The sequence below is a fragment of the Pelobates fuscus genome, chromosome 9 (assembly GCF_036172605.1).
Source record: "Pelobates fuscus isolate aPelFus1 chromosome 9, aPelFus1.pri, whole genome shotgun sequence".
Lineage (NCBI taxonomy): Eukaryota > Metazoa > Chordata > Amphibia > Anura > Pelobatidae > Pelobates > Pelobates fuscus.
In genome coordinates, this window is record NC_086325.1 from 61,971,030 (window position 1) to 61,992,943 (window position 21,914).

Below are 21,914 nucleotides of genomic sequence, written 5' to 3' on the forward strand. Positions count from 1 at the left end.
GCTTTATCAAGCATTCCTATGACTTCATAGACTATTTCCAGCTGTGTATATAATATAGCACGGCATTCAGGGACAGACCAGTATTCTAATTATGAATAAATACAGATATGAATTAAACACATTAAATGTTTTATAAATTGCTCTGCCATGCAAAAAGCTATATTAACCTAAAAAGAATTTTATCTTTACGTTGTAGATACTAGACTTGTACACGGTGAAAAACTGTGGCTAGTCCGAATCCATTTATCCAAAATAAAGAGTTGTTTTGCCGGCGAATCAGGTTTCGTCCATGTGGCATTCAGTTTCAGATGAATTTTGCCCACGCAGCCGTTTCGGGAAAAACTATTCAAATTCACCACAATGGCACCAAAAGCTAAATATTTTGCAAAGTATTGTAAAATGTATACAGAACATGAATAGTATGTATATATTGTGCTATACACTGATTTTTTTCACAGACCCAGTGTGAAGAAGCAACCAATGCAGAGGGGAAAATATAAAAAAATAAATCTATATTTTTATATGATATATTTATTACATATGTAATGTATGAATATGGATTTTTTTTATTGCTCTGCCTTTTCCCCCTGTATTGGTCACTTGATATGTGAATACAATTAACATTTAGTGGCTGTCATCTAACCATCTTTTTTTGCCATCAATCATTTGTTTTGACACCACTGATGGAACTGCAAATGACAAAACAAACAACATGTCTTGTCCATTGCCGTCTGTTTTGTCACGATTTGAACATATGGCATTTCAGAGTTGTGGAATTGGTGGGAATCGTCATTGGCCTAAAATTCAGAAACTGAATATCTTTATTAGAAGAGTTAATGTATATATTCCGTCCGCTCTGGAACTGGACTTCTGATACTTGAGTCTTAATTGTGCCTTTTTTTAAAAAAAATATATATATATATGTAGAGTTTTTTTTTTTTGCTGAAATGTATAAATATTTTTTTTCCTACAGTCCTACTTTTTGAGCCCCAATCTTCATATTTACATTTGAGCTACTTTTTCAAAGGCATAAGAAATTATTTACCAATCCTCCTGTAACTTAAACTTAAAAGCCATTTTAGCTTTCTTTTTTATACCACTTTACTTTGTACTCTTGCTTTGTGAACTAACATATCTGCATTTAGGGCTAAATACTTAAGGACAACTAACTGGATTCTTCCCGTGCTTGTTGGATTCTTCCTGTGCTATGTGTGTGTGTGAACCATATATCTAGGAAAATAAAGCCATCAAGGGGTACTGGACAAATCAAAATCATAATAAACCATGAGACAGAAGGTTGAGTGGTTTATAAATATCTTCTGAACCCCATTTCCACTGCCACCATTACAATGGCTGAAATATATTATTATCCATTCCTTATTGGGAATACAATAAAATGTTGTTTATTTGTTCATTGAATAAATGCAGTGATGATGTCCCTATCCTATGTGGTATGTGATTCTAAATGATGATCTGCCCATTAAAATAAGTGTACAATATACACGTCTCACCGGCAGGTATATGACTAATTTATTTTTATTATTTGGTGCAATTTATTAAATCTGTCAGTCTTTTTCCATCTTTTTTTCTCTTTAACCCCTTAAGGACCAAACTTCTGGAATAAAAGGGAATCATGACATGTCATACATGTCATGTGTCCTTAAAGGGTTAACTGTCACTTTTTAATATGCACCATTTTTCTGGTGACACGATGGATTTATCCATCCTTAAGAAAAATGTTCGGTTTTACTTCTCTTTTTTAAACCTCATCATAATTTTGCAATCTCCTGAAATGGACAAGCCTGTGAAAACGGGCAGATTTTACTTTGAAAAAGAGTGTCATGTTTTACATAACTTCTAGAACACTTTAAGAAATAGGGTCAAAATAACAACACAATGTAACCCTTTAATAAATTATCTTACATGTAAAGGTCATTATGTATGACTGTATCAGTATTTTTCCGAGTGGTTGATCATAACTGCAATTAATAGACCTCTGAAGAAAATTGCAAATTGGAAAGTTATATTCTATACCAAGTGTGGCTGAAGGGTGTTAATCTCTGGACATGATAATGGACAACAGGCATGTGACAGGTCCTTCCTGTACAGCTGTTTATCTTGGCAGAGAATAAGCCTGTAACTGATATTATTTGTTTTCAAAAAAGGAAAGCCAAAATAAAGTTGTTGCATTATTAACATTGCAACTGATTTGACACACTCACACCCTTCACACATGTTAAATATTGTCCGTCTTCTATGCTTCCCGGTATATAGAAAACAAAATAAATTAATTTTATATAATACTTGGTTACCCCAATTATGGATGCAGATCACAAGCAGTATAAACGTGTTCACAGCAGTAAAGTGCTGGAAACTGCATTTCACAGACAAAGTAAGGTAATCCTATGGTCAGCGAGGCTGATTCTGGTAGAACACTACCTCCATTTTGTAACTAGGTAAGCTGTAGTGGAGACCTTAGAGTTACAGGTTTTTTTTTTCAGTAATCGGACATGCCTGATTGAGGTATGAAAGTCAGGATGCAGAAGATGGTGTAACAGGGACCACAGACATATAGCTATTGCTAGTTTTGAAGTTGTCAAAGTTGCAATCATCATTCTTATCCCACAGTGGACTTATTCACTTCACCACGATTCCAGTGGATTTTATCAAGTTTGTTGTTGTTGTTTTTTTTTCTCATTTTACTTTGTTGTATATCCACTTTTTTACTTTATCAATAAAAGGACTTAGTCCCCAATTCTATATTGGTGTGGACATTCCTTTTTGAGATCTGCAGAGCACTACCTGCACTTTGGAAGGGAGTGGGATCCCTTCTAACTATCCCACAGGCGTTTGGACTGAGCCATTTCCAATTGGCTCCCTCCTTGTGAGTACTGAATTATATACTGCACGCTGAATTATTACCATACAGTACAATATTGCACTAGGCGCTTGTATACTTTTATCTCCACAGTTATTCCACCTACCTCAATACTACCATCTTTTACCCTGAACCGAATCATTCCACCCACTGTATGTATATGATTTTCAAAGATGCAATAATGCACGCAATATCTGAGGCTTGAGTATTTATCTTGGATCAAAATCATGGTCACAATGGCAGGACATCACATTAAGGAGACTGAACAAATGACATTAGGAAGAGGCATCTAGAACACAGATTTGCTGTTGGGGGAATCAGGACTGGGGTCAGGTCTATATAGGGGTGGCACCAATAACAAAACTTGTTTCACTGGTGATGCCCATAACAGGTATGTCTATCCAGAAAGTAGGTAGGCTTGCTCATTGTAGAGGGTGTGTCAGTCTGGCGTCAGTATGCCAGGCTCACAGACAGCCTTCCAGTCAGCTCCCTACATAGAGGACCAGGCAGAGAGTCCTGCAGACTGTGCCCAATGCAGAACAAGAATTTGGCTAATGATGTGACCATGCTGTGCTACCCAAGTACTATTCCCCTATGTCCCTGGATGCAGGACATCAGGGAACAAAATCAGAATGGTGGAATGGGACCCGCAAATCATGGAATGGCATATGCAGGTCAAAAAGTTACATTACTGAGCTGGTTACAATTTAGGACATAGCAGAATCTAAAGTGGAACATGAACTGGGCATGAAAATAGGGTACAAACAATATGTAGGGCTTCCTGCAGAGACTGAGGAAAAACATGTGCACATTAGGTGTACGGAAGAAGAAGATTTGAACACTGAGTCTGGGGAGAGGCATGATTATAAAATGAAAGACAGGGAAGGAGACAATAGAAATGTTAATGAAGACTAACCATCTAACTCTTCCCAAGCAAATAACGTGAGCACAACTGAACTGGCAAGTCAGAAAGACTGTTAACCCTATACAGGGGCTAACCAGCAGGTTGTAAATATAAACGGAACAAAGAACAAACGCAAAGTGTACATGCAGTTGTGTGTGTTTATAACACTGCAACAAAAAGATGTAGTGTGGCTCTGCTTGCCTTCACGCTCCACCATAGCGATCAGACCCTAAGTAAAAAGGCCTGTACACACTGCACTATGGCACAGCAAAATCATGTTCTAATTTGTGAATACATTTTTATAGTTATTCCATTTACTAATAAATCACTATTTCATTAATAAATTACTATAGTTGTGTTACAGGGTTACTCCAACCTCCATGGCCAACTCTGCTTTTTGAAGTGGTCATGGTGGTAGGAGTCTGGATGTGCAGTTTTTCTGCTTGAAACACTACACATCCAGAATTTTTGTCAATTGTGTGCCGGGGGCTAGTTGCGCCCCCAGCACACGTGACTTAGGCAACTTGGAGCTCATATTATTTTAGCTGCTCCTTTCTTGAAGTCAGAGCCAGCAAGGGAGAAGCTCTTGTTTCCCCTCCCAACCTCCCTTCCACTCTAATTGTAGCCTCCTCCCCACCCTTCTCCATCCCCTCTTTATTTTTAGGAGAGGATTTAAAACAAAAAATGATATGTATATATATTTTGTATCTTAGCTATCCGTCCTCCTCTTCTCCCTTCCTCTATTTTCCCTCCCACCATTGGCAAAGAGCATGTGCATGCGCACTAAGGTGATCAAATCTTACAATCAAAGGCTTCACTATGCGAAGCTCTTGATTGGACCTCGGCACAGCTGGCCTGATGTCAGATGGGGGTGCGCTTAGCAGCATTGGGAAGTTTGCTCAGCGCTGGATTAATGTAAGTAGCAACTAATTTAAAAACGCTGTTTGAGCAATTCTTTTAAAGGCTGTACCAGAAAAACTAATGATAATAGGACATTATTATATTAGAAACATAAAAAGGTTAGAGAAACCCTTTAAGTGTTAACAAGTAGCAGACATACCAACATATGAAATGGACAAAGAAGGACAATTTAATGTTAGCGGTACGAGTGGAGGTGTGATCAGGGGCAAGGCTGTCCTGGGAAATATTAGGTGGCTTACTATTAACAATTTATGCAACTGAAATGTAATTTATACCAAAAATAGTTCATATTATTTATACAGATTTTTTTCTAATCACATTCACTGCACTTTAATCCCTTTAAGGACCAAACTTCTGGAATAAAAGGGAATCATGACATGTCACACATACCATGTGTGCTTAAGGGGTTAAAGACATATTACTGGCAGTATTATTGCTGTGAAGCTCTGGTATACACTCAGACATACCAACAATATAGGACATTAGGAGAGAAAAGATGTTTAAAGGGATATGGGCCCAAAATAGGGACAGTCCCTTCTAAATAGTATTATTTATTTTTTTCTGAATCCATGTCTTCTGCTTATTAAAAGCAACACAAACAGGCAATTGTATAACTCCACTTTAAAAAAAAAAAAACACTTTAAAAACTGTAAGATTTTTGTCCTCACCCATAAGAAGTCAATTTGACCCGTGCTTGCACTCTTCAACAGAGCAGGGTTTGCCAGCAGGGAAAAGACTTAACTTGTTTTAAATTTAAACCAACAATGAACCCAATAATGAAAGAAGGCAGCTGATGTAATTTCATCTGTAGCTACAAAAAGACTTGGCTGGTATCTTTTTCTTCAACTCATATAAATGTGTACCAGTCATATGGTGAACTCGTTGTGTCACTAATATTGACACTACATGATATTTCCTGTTCAGATCCATGTCGCCAATTTCCCATAAATAATGCTCTTAACACACCACGCCTGGTATTTTCCTTAGTTACCAAACACTGCTCTGGAATTGTCAGCAAACACTGAAAGAAACCAAGAATGAATTTGCTTCATATACACTTATTTTACTCATTGATATGTATTTATTTTATACGCACTCTATACTGATTTATAATGTTATAATAATTCTTATTATTTATATATCACATTATCTATATGCAGATTATATACTTAAAGGACCACTATAGGCACCCAGACCACTTCAGCTTAATGAAGTGGTCTGGGTGCCAGGTCCAGCTAGGGTTAACCCATTTTTTTTATAAACATAGCAGTTTCAGAGAAATGTTTATAAATGGGTTAATCCAGCCCTCAAATCCTCTAGTGGCTGTCTCACTGACAGCCGCTAGAGGCGCTTGCCTCTTGAAAATCACAGTGAGAGCACGCAAGCGTCCATAGGAAAGCATTGATAATGCTTTCCTATGAGACCGGCTGAATGCACGCGCAGTCAGCCGAATGGGAGGAGAGGAGGAGGATCGGAGGAGGAGAGCTCCCCGCCTGGCGCTGGAGAAAGGTAAGTTTGAACCCCTTTTCCTCTCCCCAGAGCCTGGCGGGAGGGGGTTTTCCTGGCACTATAGTGGTCCTTTAAAGGACAATCATTGACTATAACATGATTAATATATATATTTTTTCAATGGCAATACATAAATGATGCTTCATAAATCATACTAGTACCAATTACTTTGCCTGAGGGACAGAGGCCGGTTCTAAACATCCTTACAATTTAATGTGTTTGAAGGATTAGAAACACCATAGAGAAGACTGCATACTTTTTATCCACAGTGTTGAAGTGCTTATACTGCACCTAAGCATTTTGGATAGGGACTTGCACACAAGACTCTTTGTAAAACTCTTTACCATCTCTATCCTTTATATATGAAAACAACTACAGTTTACATATGCTCCTCAGTACAGCCTAACCTAGGTTAGAAGGTGCAATGCCAAAGAACCAACTCATGTACAGTTAAACTCATCTTTGCGGATAGCCTCTTAAGATTCGATTGATTTCAGATAAACTGAATTGTGATTTTGGTACAATACATGATGCACACACAATATCAGTTAGGAGGTGTAAATATGTCATTGGAATCCCTCGAATTACAGTAGAATCCTTTAAGCTAATGCATATCAGTGCAACGTATGTAATAATAAAATAATACATATAATAAAATAATAATAAAATCAGTTGAAGTTAAATTATTTGTTTCTTGGAAATTGACTACCTAATTTAAAGTATTTCTATTTTGTATACTATTAACTAGTTTATATCTAACATATACTTAAACTGATCATGCTTATTCTTTAATTCACCTATGGTATCTGTACTCCATGTTCTCCCTTCCTATCCAGAATACACAACATACACAAAATAGTAGTATAATACAGAAAATGAACATATAAACACACTTTTAAAGTTAATAAACACACAGATATCCAGTTACATCAACTCTTGTCACATATTGGCCATAAGCATGTTTATGGTTGTATGTCAACATGCATAGAACATATATTTTTTACATTCTGAATTAGTTCTGTGAATCTGCTTTTCCACAAAACATCAAAAACATCACATGCGAATGAAATAAAAAAATGTTTTTGTTTACATTTATGTTTGTATATATAACATGCAAAATACATTTAGTAGAATAAGTGAAATATGTAGTTTACTTTCTTGTATTAAAATGTCTTTATTGCCTTTTTGAATAAATAAAGAAGCATTATTACGTTTTGTGAGAAATTGTATATTTATATACGTTCATAAAATGGAGTCAAGCTGCCACAACAATATACAGCCATTATTTCTTCTTTTTTAAAACCTAAATACCTTTTTTTTAATAAAACACTTACTTTAAACCTACCTGATATACACAAACACTGAAATATCACAGTACTGGTACATTGCTATGTACAAGTCCCCAGTGAATTAATTTGTCTATACAAAACTGCAAGGTTTATCTATACTATACTGTACTAAGTAAAAGATTCACAATCAATGACCAGATTAAGCATTGTCTTATTAAACTCTATTTCAGTGGTTCCCAAACTTTTTAGGTTTAAGGCGTCCTTAATATTTCAGTATTTTTCCAAGGTGCCCCAAGCCAAACAAATTTCTAGGTTGTATATATCTGCCAGGATAGGGGCTGTACTAGGGGATAGGGTCAGTGGTGTGTGAGGGATGCAGTATGTGTGTGTGTGTGTGAGGGGTACAGTGTACATGCATGTGTGAGGGGTGCAGTGTGTGTGTGTGTGTGTGTGTGTGAGTGAAGGGTGCAGTGTGTGTGTGTGTGTGTGAGGGTTGCAGTGTCTGAAGGGTGCAGTGTATATACGGGGTGCTTTATTGTTTTTGAAATATGCAGTGTGTGTGAAGGATGTAGTGTTTGTGTGTGTGTGAGGGGTGCAGTTTGTGCATAAGGGGTACAGTGTGTTTGGGGGCAGTGTGAGTGGGGGCACAATGTGTGTGTGGGTACAATGCAGGCCCGGACTGGCCATCGGGCACACCGGGCAAATGCCCGGTGGGCCGCGATGGCCGTGGGGCCGAGGCCGGCAGGGGAGATCACAGGATCTCCCCTGCCAGCCCCAGCAGGGCCAGCACTATCCGAGCGCCGGCCCTGCTGTGTGTCTCCATGGGGCGGTGGTCAAAGATCTCCCTCACCGGCCCACAGACACTGTTACATGCGGCCGCCGGCTGTGGGGTGTGAGGGAGGCAGCAGAGAGGACCGGCGGAGCTCTATCCAGCAGCTCCGCCGGGTCCTCTCGCGAGGTATGAGCGTTGCCGCGGTTACCGCGGCAACGCTCAGATCTCGCAAGAGTGAACTCTAGCCGGCAGGTTAGAGTTCACTCTCACCACTGGACCACCAGGGAAGGAAGCATGATTCCCCTCCCAGGCAGAATGGCTCCTCGCAGGCAGAACGGCTCCCCCCCTCCCAGGCTAAAGGTAAGAAGGGAGGGGGGGATATAACTTACTTTTTTAATTATTAATAAAAAAAATATTTAAATTAAAAAAATCACACTAACAGCCCCCTCACACACACATCACCCCCAGACACACACAGCACCCCCTCACACACACAGCACCCAAACACACACAGCACCCCCAGACACACACAGCACCCCCAGACACACACAGCACCCAAACACACACAGCACCCCCAAGACACACACAGCACCCCCAGACACACACAGCACCCCCAGACACACACAGCACCCCCAGACACACACAGCACCCAGACACACAGCGCACCCAGACACACAGCGCACCCTCAGACGCACAGCGCACCCTCAGAAGCACAGCGCACCCTCAGACCCACATCGCACCCTCAGACGCACAGCACACCCTCAGACGCACAGCGCACCCTCAGACACACAGCGCACCCGCAGACACACAGCGCACCCGCAGACACACAGCACCCTCGCTCACACACTCACACACACACACACACACACGCACATATATATATATATATATATATATATATATATAATAACCCTCAGTGAGTTATAAGACAAAGAAAATTAGAAACCTAGAATGTGACGGCAGATAAAAACACCCTCACACACAGCACCCCTCTTACATACACACACACTGCACCCCTCACACATACAATACGTCCATATATATATATATATATATATATATATATATATACACACACTACAGCACCCCTCACACTGCACCACTACACACATTACGCTCCAGATACACGCTAGATCCCTTACCCTATATGCACTCTTAATCCTCTATACACACACACACACAATCTCCTATACACACTATGGGTCCTTTACACACTAGATCTCCTACACACCCTCTCTACAACCCCTACACACACTATGTCACCTATACACACACACTACAGCCTGTATGCACACACTCGCTACATCCCCTATAACACTATGCCCCCTATACACACACTCTCTACAGCCCCTAGCCACACATATTACACCACAAACACAAATGAAATCGACCTATTTACACAATACCACACCACACTCTACACACACGCAATCCCACAAGCAGGCTCCAAACACATGCACCATACACTTTCCTGTCCCTTTTGTCCTCTGGTATCCCACTTGTGGAGACACCAGAGACAATTTAAAAGCAAACACAGCGCAAGCATGTTATTAAATTTGCTTGCGCTGCGCAGAACAAATACAGGGCCTTTTTCTAATGCCAGAGCTCTTCAGCAGGGCTCTGCGCATTGAACCAACTTGCTCACTTTGAGAGGGGGCGTGCTTGTCATTAGTGATGACAAAACACACCCTCTCTGGCCCCGCCCCCTTCTTAGGGGGCCGCTCTGATTGAAAAATGCCCGGGCCTAATTTTTTTCCCAGTCCGGCCCTGGTACAATGTGTGTGGGGGGGGCAGTGTGTGTGTATTGGGGGCTGTATTTGTGTATGGGGCAGTGTGTGTGCATAGGGGGCAGTGTGTGTGTGTATGGGGAGAGTTATTGTGGGTCTGTGGGGGTAGTAGGGCAAATTAATAAATATTTAAGTGTTTTTTTTTATTAAAATTGTTTTTATATCCCCCCTCTCTTCTTACCTTTGCCTGGGAGGGGGGACAGTACAGGGCAATCCCTGGTGGTCAATGTGGTGAGAGTGAACTCTAGTAGCTCCTGCCGCAGTAACCGAGAGCATGAGAGAATAACCCGGCGGAGCTGCAGATTAGAGCTCCCCCGGGTCCTCTCTCCCTCCTCCAGTGTAATGCTGCAGGTCCCAGCATTACACTGCTAGCAGGCCGGTGAGGGTGATCACTGATCTCCCCTCTGGTCCTGCAGAGCCAGCAAGAGAGAGTGAGACAAGGTTTCCGATGCTATGATCATATTAACGTAGCACTGGGAAAATGTCTCGCGGCACCCGTTGGGGTGCCCGAGGTCGCCGCTGCATACAGTTTGGGAACCACTGCACTATTTTCCTTTTTGAAATGTCTTGTAACATTCATCTCTCTCCACCTCCTTTTAATCCAGCTGCCACATTCATCTGCTTCTATAGTAGTACTTTATTTGAAATATCATCCAGAACATCTCAGATAACAAATTTTTAACATTTAAGCATTAGTAACACAAACCAACCCTATCACGTCAATAGACATCATATTATGAATCCATCAACCTGTCTCTTGTCCTCTCATAACTTGTCCTACTGGCATCTCCAAGACCTCTTTCGTTCAGGTACCTGTTTATAGAATTCCCTTTTCCACTTTCTTTGTTAGACCCTTGCACAACCTTTATTATTTCACACTCTCCTTTTCATCCATTTTATCCAAGGATTCCTAATTACTTTAGTGGTACAATGGTTTTTCAAATATTTAATCCAAATACTATCCTTTAATTGATCTGCATAATCAAAAACTATTATTTTCGCGATCATTGTTACTAGATTTGTGCATGGCAAAAATATTTGGTTCAGCAGAACCATTTTTTTTCCAAAAAATTACATTTAGTTCCTAACATCTCACACTGGTCCATCATACTAGCTGTTTGCTTGATTATACATTTTATACATTCGTATGGCAATTCCTTATACGGAATTCACCAGCATGAAACTGAATGCACAAGTCTAATTGTTACCATGTGTTTTGTGACTGACATATTTAATGATGGCAAATGTACAGTTCATGATATCATTCTTACAGTGTGAGAAAAATATACATTATCTTATGAAACACAATAGAACAAGTCCACAGCCTTGACCACCTTTTCCAAAAGTTCCAGAGAAGCCTTCTTTTGCTACTGATACCACTTCAATGTAGTAGACACATAATAAAAATAAAGTATTAAAGGGTTATTCCAACCACCATGACCAATTCAGTGCTTTGAAGAAGTCATAATGCTTGGAGTCTTTATGTTCAATATTTCAATGTGAAATGTTTTCCATACTCCTCCTTACTCCATGCACTCAGCTGCTAGGCTCTGCTTTGGCTGGTGTCAACCCTTTGACAGTGAAACATGCAGTACACATGCTCCATACCTCCCTAGTAACTCCACTGTCATAATACAATTTAGTTATCTATACAAGTGCTCCTCAACCCTCTCCTCAAAGCACACCTAACAGTCCAGGATTTAGGAATTACACAGGTGTATCTAAGGTGTTTAAAAATAACTAAATCTAAAAATACCTTAGACACCTAAGGTGTTTTTTTTCCCTTTCTCTAAACACTTTAGACACACCTGGGTAATCCCTAAATCCCGGACTGTTACGTGTGCCTTGAGGAGAGGGTTGATGAGCATTGATCTATATTGTATGTACAATATATCAGTGTTACTCAAATTTGTCCACAAGATGGCACTGTAGGATAAGCAATCAGCTTACAAAGTCAAAACAAAACACAAAACATCCATCAGCTCTTAATGTAATATTGGAGTACATTATTAAATAAAATATCTTAGACTGATTGTTGACATATAAGCTTATAAGTTTGATTGATGAGGATCTCTCACGTATTCATCAATTACAAACAAACCCCTACTTAGATGGATGAAGTATACAATCATTCTCTATTCTTCTGTGTAATAAATTAATAAGTAGAGTGATTTAGTATGAAGTAACCACTAAAGATGCCTTAATGCATGTAATTATACACACACACACGCTCAAACACAGTATATAAAACCTATATTACTAAAAATGCACTTTATCTCGAATACTTTAGTAGGACCAAAAGTATGCATTCAAATTTTATAGATCTAAGCATGGTCATCCATTCTTTAAATGTAAAATTAACTTAATGTTCAATATACCAGTGTTAACTAACTGATTTTGAAATTCATTTTTTAAAATAACTTATAGACTATTGCAAACGTCAAAGGTCTTCATTGCACTGGGGAAGGTGGTGCTGCTATAGTAACAACACATTGCTTGGATGTGCTTGGGGATGATAAATATAACCTACCACGTGACCCACTAACTAGTTAAGGATCTAACCCATGGTTGATCCAAACCAATAGTTGTAATCCAAACCATGGTTTAAGAATCACTGCTCTAATGCAGCTAACTTCTTGCTTTGTTTTAGAAGCAAAAAAGTATTATCTTCTTAATAAGCACACCATGTTATCAGGTAAAGTAAAGTTCTAAAATATAGCTAAATAAATTATAATAAAATCTAAATTCTCCATAGTTTAGACATATACTTTGTATTATTATATAAATACCACAAGAGGTCACTACTGTTCCAACTGTACTAGCTCCAAAAAATGCATGATACAATTGGTGTGCTTACATAGGCCTACAAATACTGTATTAATGGCGTTGAAGATTTAATAATTAACTTACATAATTTTTTTTTGCCTTTTCATGCATATAAATATGTTTTCTTTTTTTTCTTTTTTTTTTTACTATCAGCTTTAATTCAGCAAAGTCATGCATTCATTGCATTGTGTGTGGTCAAAAAACAGTTAAAGGGACACTACAGTCACCAGAACAACTACAGCTTATTGAATTTGTTCTGGTGAGTAGAATCATTACCTCCAGGCTTTTTGCAGTAAATACTGTCTTTTCAGAGAAAATGTAGTGTTTACATTACAGCTTAGTGATAACTTCACTGGCCACTCCTTAGATAGCTGTTTGAGATCCTTCCTGGGCCATGGCTGCCTAAAATGCATCCAAACATTCAGTATCTCCTCCCTCTGCATGCAGACACTGAGCTTTCCTCATAGAGGTTCATTGATTCAATTCATCTCTACGAGGAGATGCTGATTGGCCAGTGCTGTGTTTGAATCATGCTGGCTCTGCCCCTGATCTGCCTCCTTGTCAGTCTCAGCCGATCTTATGGAGAAGCACTGTGATTGGATCAGGCCACCACTTCTGATGATGTCAGCAGACAGTTTGCTATTCTAAGGCAAACAGTATACAGAGCAACAGCTTCAGGCATGAATACAAGTAAGATTTTGCTATGTTTAGGGAGGCATGAGGGACCCAGGGGGCTAGATGGTGGTTTTAACACTATAGGGTCAAGAATACATGTTTGTGTTCCTGACCGTATAGTGTTCCTTTTAAAAAAAAAAGAAAACTTTTATCTAAAAGCCACAAAGATATGCATACAAATGCGATAATAAAAACTCTTTGTAATCATGGCTGCCAGGGAGTAAGTGCAGAGCACTTAAAGCCTTCATTTGCATTTACAGACTTTACGTCTGCAGGCTCAGCAAAGTAAAACCACTATGCACATATTTTCATATAGCTGTTCATAGATGGAACACAGATCACTGTCATTTAAACAGTTGCTCTATCAATGGCTGATAAAAGGCCTGTCTCAGTATTAAATGAGCAGCTTAATTGGGGTATATGCAGATAAACCACATTTGCCTGGCACTGGCTAAAAGTACCACCTGATTCACAGTGTAGCTCATCAAATGTGTGAAAAATCAATTTATATTCTTAAGGTCATCAACCCCTATGTCCATATTACATCATTGCTTAAGTACACCAGTATAATAATAATAATAATAATAATAATAATAATAAGATATCCTACACACAATTAATGAGGAAATTGTATGCATTTATTTATATGGGGACAAATGTACGTGAACAATTTATGTGTATCAATTTAATTATAAGTACACATTTACCCTGCTTATCTATAGTTACATTTAAACGCTTAGAGACCATGTGTGTAGATTCATTTACAGGGTTTATAATAAGACAAAAGCTAAATAAATACAAAGGGTGAATTTTATTTCCACTAAGTACATGTCTCTCTAGACATTGGGATGATAGCAAGAATAAATATGTATCTTCTGAAATGTGTTTTTCAAAGTTATACTATGTTATGAGTATCAAGTTATGGGCAGTTGGAAGTGAAGTTGAGCTGCATTCCATAATTTAGTCATAAAAAGTACCTTGTGGGTACCAAATGTCACTGTAGTTATAATGTGCTAATGCATGGTCTTCCTGCATAACAGGATTAATGGCTGGTCAGTCTGGATGTGGGTTATGATAAAAGGGAGGAGGACTTAACATCTGGCAGTCAATTAATATTTTGACCCTGCTTTATATACTATTGAGAATAAAAATACTATTTAAAATAAAATAAAATAGCAATAAATAAAAATAAATAACACTTTGAAAGGTTTAATTAGAGGGGCACTGTAGGCACTATAACCACTTAATCTTATTGAATTGGTTACAGTGCTCAGTTTCCTGACACTGTTCCTCCGCTCAGTGTTAAACCGTTTTTGACACTATATGAGGATCCTTGGCCAACCACAGCCATGCCCCGCTGGAAGTATGGCTAAGGCAAAGATTATACATTATCTTCTAATGATAGTCATTGCAAGCAATGGGAGCTTTGATTGGCTGAAGGCGGTCAGCTGACACTTTCAGCCAATCACAACTACCCATTGATGCTCAGGTGCCAAATCCCAGCCCTGCCTTCCACACACTCTCTGACATCTCTCATTGGGAAGCATGTGCCCGTCTTAGAGAGCATGCACGTGCTGTGAGCCAGGTTGGGGAAGGAGAGAATGGGAGGACAGGGGATTTTAAAAAATACAACAACAATTAAATGCTGGAAAGTGGGAGGGACTGCTTGGTGGGAGAGAGGGGAGAGCAGGGCTTCCCCTTGAGGGCACGTACAAAATTGACATTTGGAGATCTGGAACATAGTTCATAGCTTCCAAGGTCCTATGTGCCGGGAGGGGGGGGGGGGGGGGGGGAGGGGAGGGGGGAGGGGGGAAGGGCGTAACTGGCCCTGGGAATAAAAGTGCAAATATCTCAGTATGAGCAGTAGTTCAAGCAGAAGTGCTTCACATACAGACTCCTGCTACCATAACTACTTCTCAAAGCAGACGTGGTCATTGTGTTTAGAATGACCCTTTAAACACTATATAATTAAAAAACTATTGTTATGCTTATAATGTGCATGTATAATATTTGTGATTTCTGAATAACTGGTGACACTACAATCTATTATGGATGGAGGTCTTGGTTTGAGCCTTTTAGGTGGTATAGGAAACCTGGCTAAGATTTCCTTTCCCAGACCTCCCTTGATGTTGTGTTGTGATAGAGGTATGACATCATAATCTGGTGCTATTTAATATAATGCAGTGCAGATGCACAGTGAAGATGTGTATTTAATAATTATCTATGACCAGCAGATGGCAGTAACATCATTTTGTTGACAAAGTAATACTTTGAAATATGCTGAAATTATTTAACCTCTTTGCTTCCTTGACCACTTCCCTTTTATTTTGTGTGAAAAGAAAAATGCAGTATATAAAATAAGCATATCTGACTGCAACTTTGCATTATTTTTGGAAAAGTTCTTGAAATGTTACGTGTTTTACTCTCTATAGCACCATTATTTGCTGTATGCTGCAAACCATTCTGCTGCAGAAGTAGTTATTTGTTTCATAAAGTGTTGTCCTCCTAGTGCATTGTATTGCATAAAGGACAACTACAAACACCATAACCACTACAGCCTGATATAGTTAAACTGGTAGCCAGAAGCTCTCTACACTGAGCTAGCCCAGCAGTGCAGTTATTAGCTCATTGGCTCTCAGTCAATGAGCTGGCCCTACACAACAGGCGTTAGATCAGTGGAGCTATCAGAAGTTCCTTGTAAGAGTTTCCTTTTGCACAGAGGTGGTGAATGGTGCTAGGTGGACCCCATGGTAAATGGTCAAACTATTCACTAATGATTTCACTGCTTACACTGGGAGAGCACCAGGGCACTCCTGGCACCATAACCACTTCATCATGCAATAATGGCTATGTTGTTTGGAGTGTTCCTTTAATGATTACATATACATTTTATTTAGTCATTTGCCTAGAGCATATTATGGAGGGATTCATTAGGTGAACACCTCACAAAATACTGCTTCTTTTTATTTTATCTTCTCATTGATGTGAGTGCATAAATTCAATTCCTATTAGTGATGTAGAACTCATTCTTTCTTAGCTTTCAATGTTCGTGAAGACTCTAAGTGGTTATATTGGCTGTTGATTCAGGACATTTTACTAAGAAAGCTCCAATGGGACTTTACTGTCACATTCAAGATCTCGCTACAGTTGTAGAAGCTTAGACAGATTATTGTTTTATGTATCTGTCTCCCAGAGGAAGGTTATAGCCATTGTGTCTGTGAGTATGCATTTGGTTCCTTATTGAATCCCTTTATACATAATTACTGCATTATGTTTAATAAACACTCTCGCTTTTCAATAAATTGAGTCAATATGACCATAAAGCTTCATCTTGGTAAGATGGTTTTATTTAAGGACCATAAATGACCATATCAATCTCAATTTTTAATAGCAAATTATACTATTACAGCTAATAATGCTTAATACTATAATGATTGTATTATTGTAACCATGGTAATAAAGATTCTACTATATACACAAAATACATGTGACTGTTCATGATAGTTTTAACATTAACAAAAAAATTGTGGGCACACCCGGCTGCCAGCCATGTGCAATAGATATAAGCAATAACAATGAATGGAAAGATAAGGGTGCTCACTCTAAAAGCCCTATTTCCAAAGGCCAATAACACAATATACTATAGCACTGAATGAGAAGCACAGCCAACTAAGATAAAAAGCACTTTATTATACAGGTACAAAAGTCACAGGTATCACCAAATGTCTAACTGTAAATCTCAGTATAAATGTAATCATACATATACAGTCAATATGAAGACTATAACCCAATCAGAAAATACGGATAATCATTCCTGGATATGCAGGCTATATAGTACTAATCCAGATACAAAAGAGAATGGATACCTGTATACAAAGGTTCACCAAATAATACATACCCGAACCAATTGAACCTCTCAAAGTGAATGAGAGGAGGGTGAAAAAGTCCCAGATAAGCCCCCAACGTTTCGGTGTGTACGCCTTTATCAAGGGAGCATATTATGAAGAGAAAAATCACCTAATTACAATAATTACAACATAAATAACACCTGAGTGAAATGGGTGGCCACCCACAATAATTGGAGACCTCACAACCTCAACCGCACTTTTACTTTACTTCCGTCAGATGTATGTCACAATGGGGATCTCCTCTACTAATCGTTATGCTGCTTTGGACAATCTTACTGTGCGGACGCTTGTGTGTCCCGCCGGTGCATTTTATTCAATTTCTGCTGTACCCTGGGTTTATTGGGGGACTTCATTCGATTTCTAGTGGAACACATAGGCGTTCCACATGAAATATGGATTATCTTTTGGATCTCTATCCATCCTCTGACATCATCCTACACATTTCAGGTGACAGAACCTTTCTTTGGTTTAAGCTCATATTATATTTACGTTTCATTGTTTATTATTATGTGTGGACTCATTTGTGATTTTTCATATATATTATATTGTTATGTGTTCATTTCCTGTTTATTGGTTTCCTTGTCAACCACAGTCATGTGATTATGGTTGTGAGATCTCCAATTATTGTGGGTGGCAACCCATTTCACTGTTGGTATATGAAGGGGTTATTCTCCTCTTCATAATATGCTCCCTTGATAAAGGCGTACACGCAGAAACGTTGGGGGCTTATCTGTGACTTTTTCACCCTCCTCTCATTCACTTTGACAGGTTCAATTGATTCTGGTATGTATTATTTGGTGAACCTTTGTATACAGGTATCCATTCTCTTTTGTATCTGGATTGGTACTATTTAGCCTGCATATCCATGAATGCTTATCTGTATTTTATGATTGGGTTATAGTCTTCATATTGACTGTATATGTATGATTACATTTATACTGAGATTTACAGTTAGACATTTGGTGATATCTGTGGCATGTGTACCTGTATAATAAAGTGCTTTTTCGCTTAGTTGGTTGTGCTCCTCATTCAGTAGTACTGTTCATGATAGTAAAGGATTTGGTATATTTGAAAGGTAAATTGGTGATATGACACTGACTGTAATATACCTTGAGCAATTAAATATTGCTAGGCCTTTATTAGTGTGATTGGTGAAAGCCCCACCTGACAGAAATACATAAATAAATTAAGTTGTAGACTAAATTACACAAACATAGTGTCCTTAAAGTGGAAGAAATAAACTCACTAAATGCATTTATAAATAAGTTTACTCATGAACAAACCTGACACATTACTTTTGCCCCACATGCAGACCATCTAAACAGGTCCTTATTTTGTCATTCATAATATTTGGTGATCAGTGTGTGGTTTTAAGCAGTAGTTTGTCGAGAAGAAGCATTTGTGTCCTTTTTATGTAAAATCAGCCTTACGTACACATTTAGTTATTTAATAATAAAAAGTGAATACAATTTAAATTGGTTATAGAGCTCATAGATTTGTTTAGTATCACCCATTCCTTGACATGGTAAGACAGCTTGGGCCATATTGCATTCATTCTTTTTTCACAATATACTATTTCCCAAAAAGGGTTATTAACAAGACCTTTTGTTATTTTATAATATGTTACATATTTTTAAGGTGAAAAAGTACCACCTGCATACATGGGATTTATAACTGCCTGACTTTATTCTATATACTTTCATTGTATACCCTGTAGTCTTATACATTGAAAAGCAGGCAAACACAAATGGCAAAAAAACTATATTTTATAATGTCTGATCACTATTAAATTCTTTATTTTTGTTTGTGTACGATAAAAGAACAATTGGTCTGTTACGCCACAATAGCTGCAAGAGACCATTTAACAACAAGTAATAACATGGCATAAAGATTGTGTCTGATCACTATTAAACATTTATGTCTAACTCATTTTAGGGTGCTAACAAATAGACATGTGCAATTAGTTTCGATCCGAATGTGAATTCGGATGAATTTCGGGCAATTCGGATATTCGGGTACTTCCGAATGTCCGAATAGATGAATTGCCGAATGGTTTAAGTCCGAATTACCGAAGTGTTGAAGTGTCGAAGTGTCGAAGTGTCGAAGTGTCGAAGTGTCGAAGTGCTGAAGTGTCGAAGTGTCGAAGTGCTGAAGTGCTGAAGTGCTGAAGTGCTGAAGTGCTGAAGTGCTGAAGTGCTTAAGTGCTGAAGTTGCTGAAGTGCTGAAGTTGCTGAAGTTCCGAAGTGTTGAAGTGCCGAAGTGCTGAAGTGCCGAAGCACAGTATTGCCTAAGAACTAATATACTTACTCAGTGGAAGAATGAAGAATGTTACACTGTATACAATTTTAAATAAAAAGTATACAAACATAGCCAGGATTCAGCTGTAAGCATTTGCAACACTTACAACAATCAAGTAACATACATTCATATAAAATGTAAGTTACTTAGCCAGTCAGTGTAATGACAGGAATGAATAAGTAGATAACTCCCTAATTCCCACGGTATTAGGGAGCTATCTACTAAAAGGCTGAAAGACCTAAATTGGTCTTTCAGCCAAATTTACTAATACTAAGTAAAGATTACTTAGTATTAGTAAAGTATGCTCCTACGCGCTATACTGCGAGTAGGGGCATGTCTATTAAACAGTGAGCAGCCTGTTGGTTACTTAATCCACCAATCAGAGAGTTATGAGTCAAATTACACAGCCTGGGAAAATTCCAAAGAACTTTCCCACGCTGTGTAAATTGACACAGAGCACTCTGATTGGTGGATTTCAAGCCAACCAATCAGAGTGCTGCGACAGGTAAATGTTGGTTATTATGGATTTTTAATTTGGCCTTTTTGGGGCTGAAAAAATAAGATTTTAGAAGAAATAAAACATTGAATGGTAAGTTTTATATTTTTTACAGGTACTTAGTTAAAGGTCTCTCCCCTCAATATTTTTAGGGTAAGGGGGATAGGTAGGGGTAATTTTTTGGGGGGGGGAGTGACTAGGTGTTTAGGGACCCCTAGTCACCTAGGGGGGTAACATTTTTATTTAGGGCCCCCACCCACCGCTCAGTCAGGGGTGGGGGCCAGAGGGGAGGACATTAGGTCCCCCCCCCCTTATTCCAATTTAGGGTCCCCACCCACTGCTCAGGGGTGTGGGCCATGGGGGAGGACATTAGGCCCCCCCTTATTAGTATTTAGGGCCCTCACCCGCCGCTCAGGGGTGGGCGCCAGGGGGGAGGACATTAGGTCCCCCCTTATTCCAATTTAGGGCACCCACCTGCCGCTCAGGGGTGGGGGCCAGAGGGGAGGACATTAGGTCCTCTCCCCTTATTAGTATTTAGGGCCCACACCCACCACTCAAGGGTGGAGGCCAGGGGGAGGACATTAGGTCCCCCCTTTTTTTACTGTAGGGTCCCCACCCACTGCTCAGGGGTGAGCACCAGGGGGGAGGACATTAGGTCCCCCCTTATTAGTATTTAGAGCCCCCACCCACCGCTCAGGGGTGGAGGCCAGGGGGAGGACAATAGGTCCCCCCTATCATTTTACTTTAGGGCCGACACCCGCCGGCCAGGGGTGGGGGTCCGGGTGGGGCAATAGGTCCCCCGTTTAGTTTAAAAGCCCCCACTTGTGCGTCGTGGGTGGGGGCTCAGGAGGGGGGGACCCTATATTTTTTTTTTTTTAACAGTGAGCAGCCACAGGCTGCTCACTGTTTAATAGACATGCCCCTACTCACGGTATAGCAAGTAGGGGCAAAATGTACTAATACTAAGTAATTTTTATTACTTATTATGAGTATGCCGAATTGCCGAAGTCCCGAATTTCGGAATGCCGAACCGAACCGAAAATTTTCCCCATGCACATGACTACTAACAAATAAAAGAGAAGCAATTAAAGTAGCAGTCACAAAAAATAGCATCCTGGAGAAGTATAGGTATAAGCAGCACAAGTTTCATTAAACATATACAAACATATAAAAATCAAAGTTACCACAAACGCTGTACAATTCTGAATAGGCTATGCCCATTTAATAATTGATTGGTCGAGAAACTTGTGAAAGTCCAATGATATATAAGATGTTTCCATGGCCAACAGGTAGAGGGCATGGGTAAGAATGTTGAATTTCTAACATATAAGACAAAGGTAGACTCACCCAGCATTCGGGTGGCCAACTTGTATATGGCAGGTCTATTGTCTAATCAGGTCTAGGCTGTTCATCACGAGAGGAGCGGTCATGTTTTTGTTTTTTTTGTCCATTGTTCATTTATAGAGGAGTTTTCAAAACACAATTTTAATAAAACAATAGTCTTAAACTATTTATAGTTATTGTACCTATTTTTTTTTAACTACTTACTATAGGTACTATACCATCAACATTTCCATTTATACAAAAAAAATAATAGTTTCAAATAATTTAAATAAATAGATAATAAATAAACCAGGTTTAGTGATTCTGA

At 39.1% G+C, this 21,914-nt stretch overlaps 1 protein-coding gene across 6 annotated transcripts in view; it reads left to right on the top strand.

Annotated features, from left to right (window-relative positions):
- The window catches only part of FGF13 (fibroblast growth factor 13), a 386,748-nt gene that overhangs the window by 235,634 nt on the left and 129,200 nt on the right, over positions 1 to 21,914 (top strand). The gene's annotated exons all lie outside the window — the stretch shown is intronic.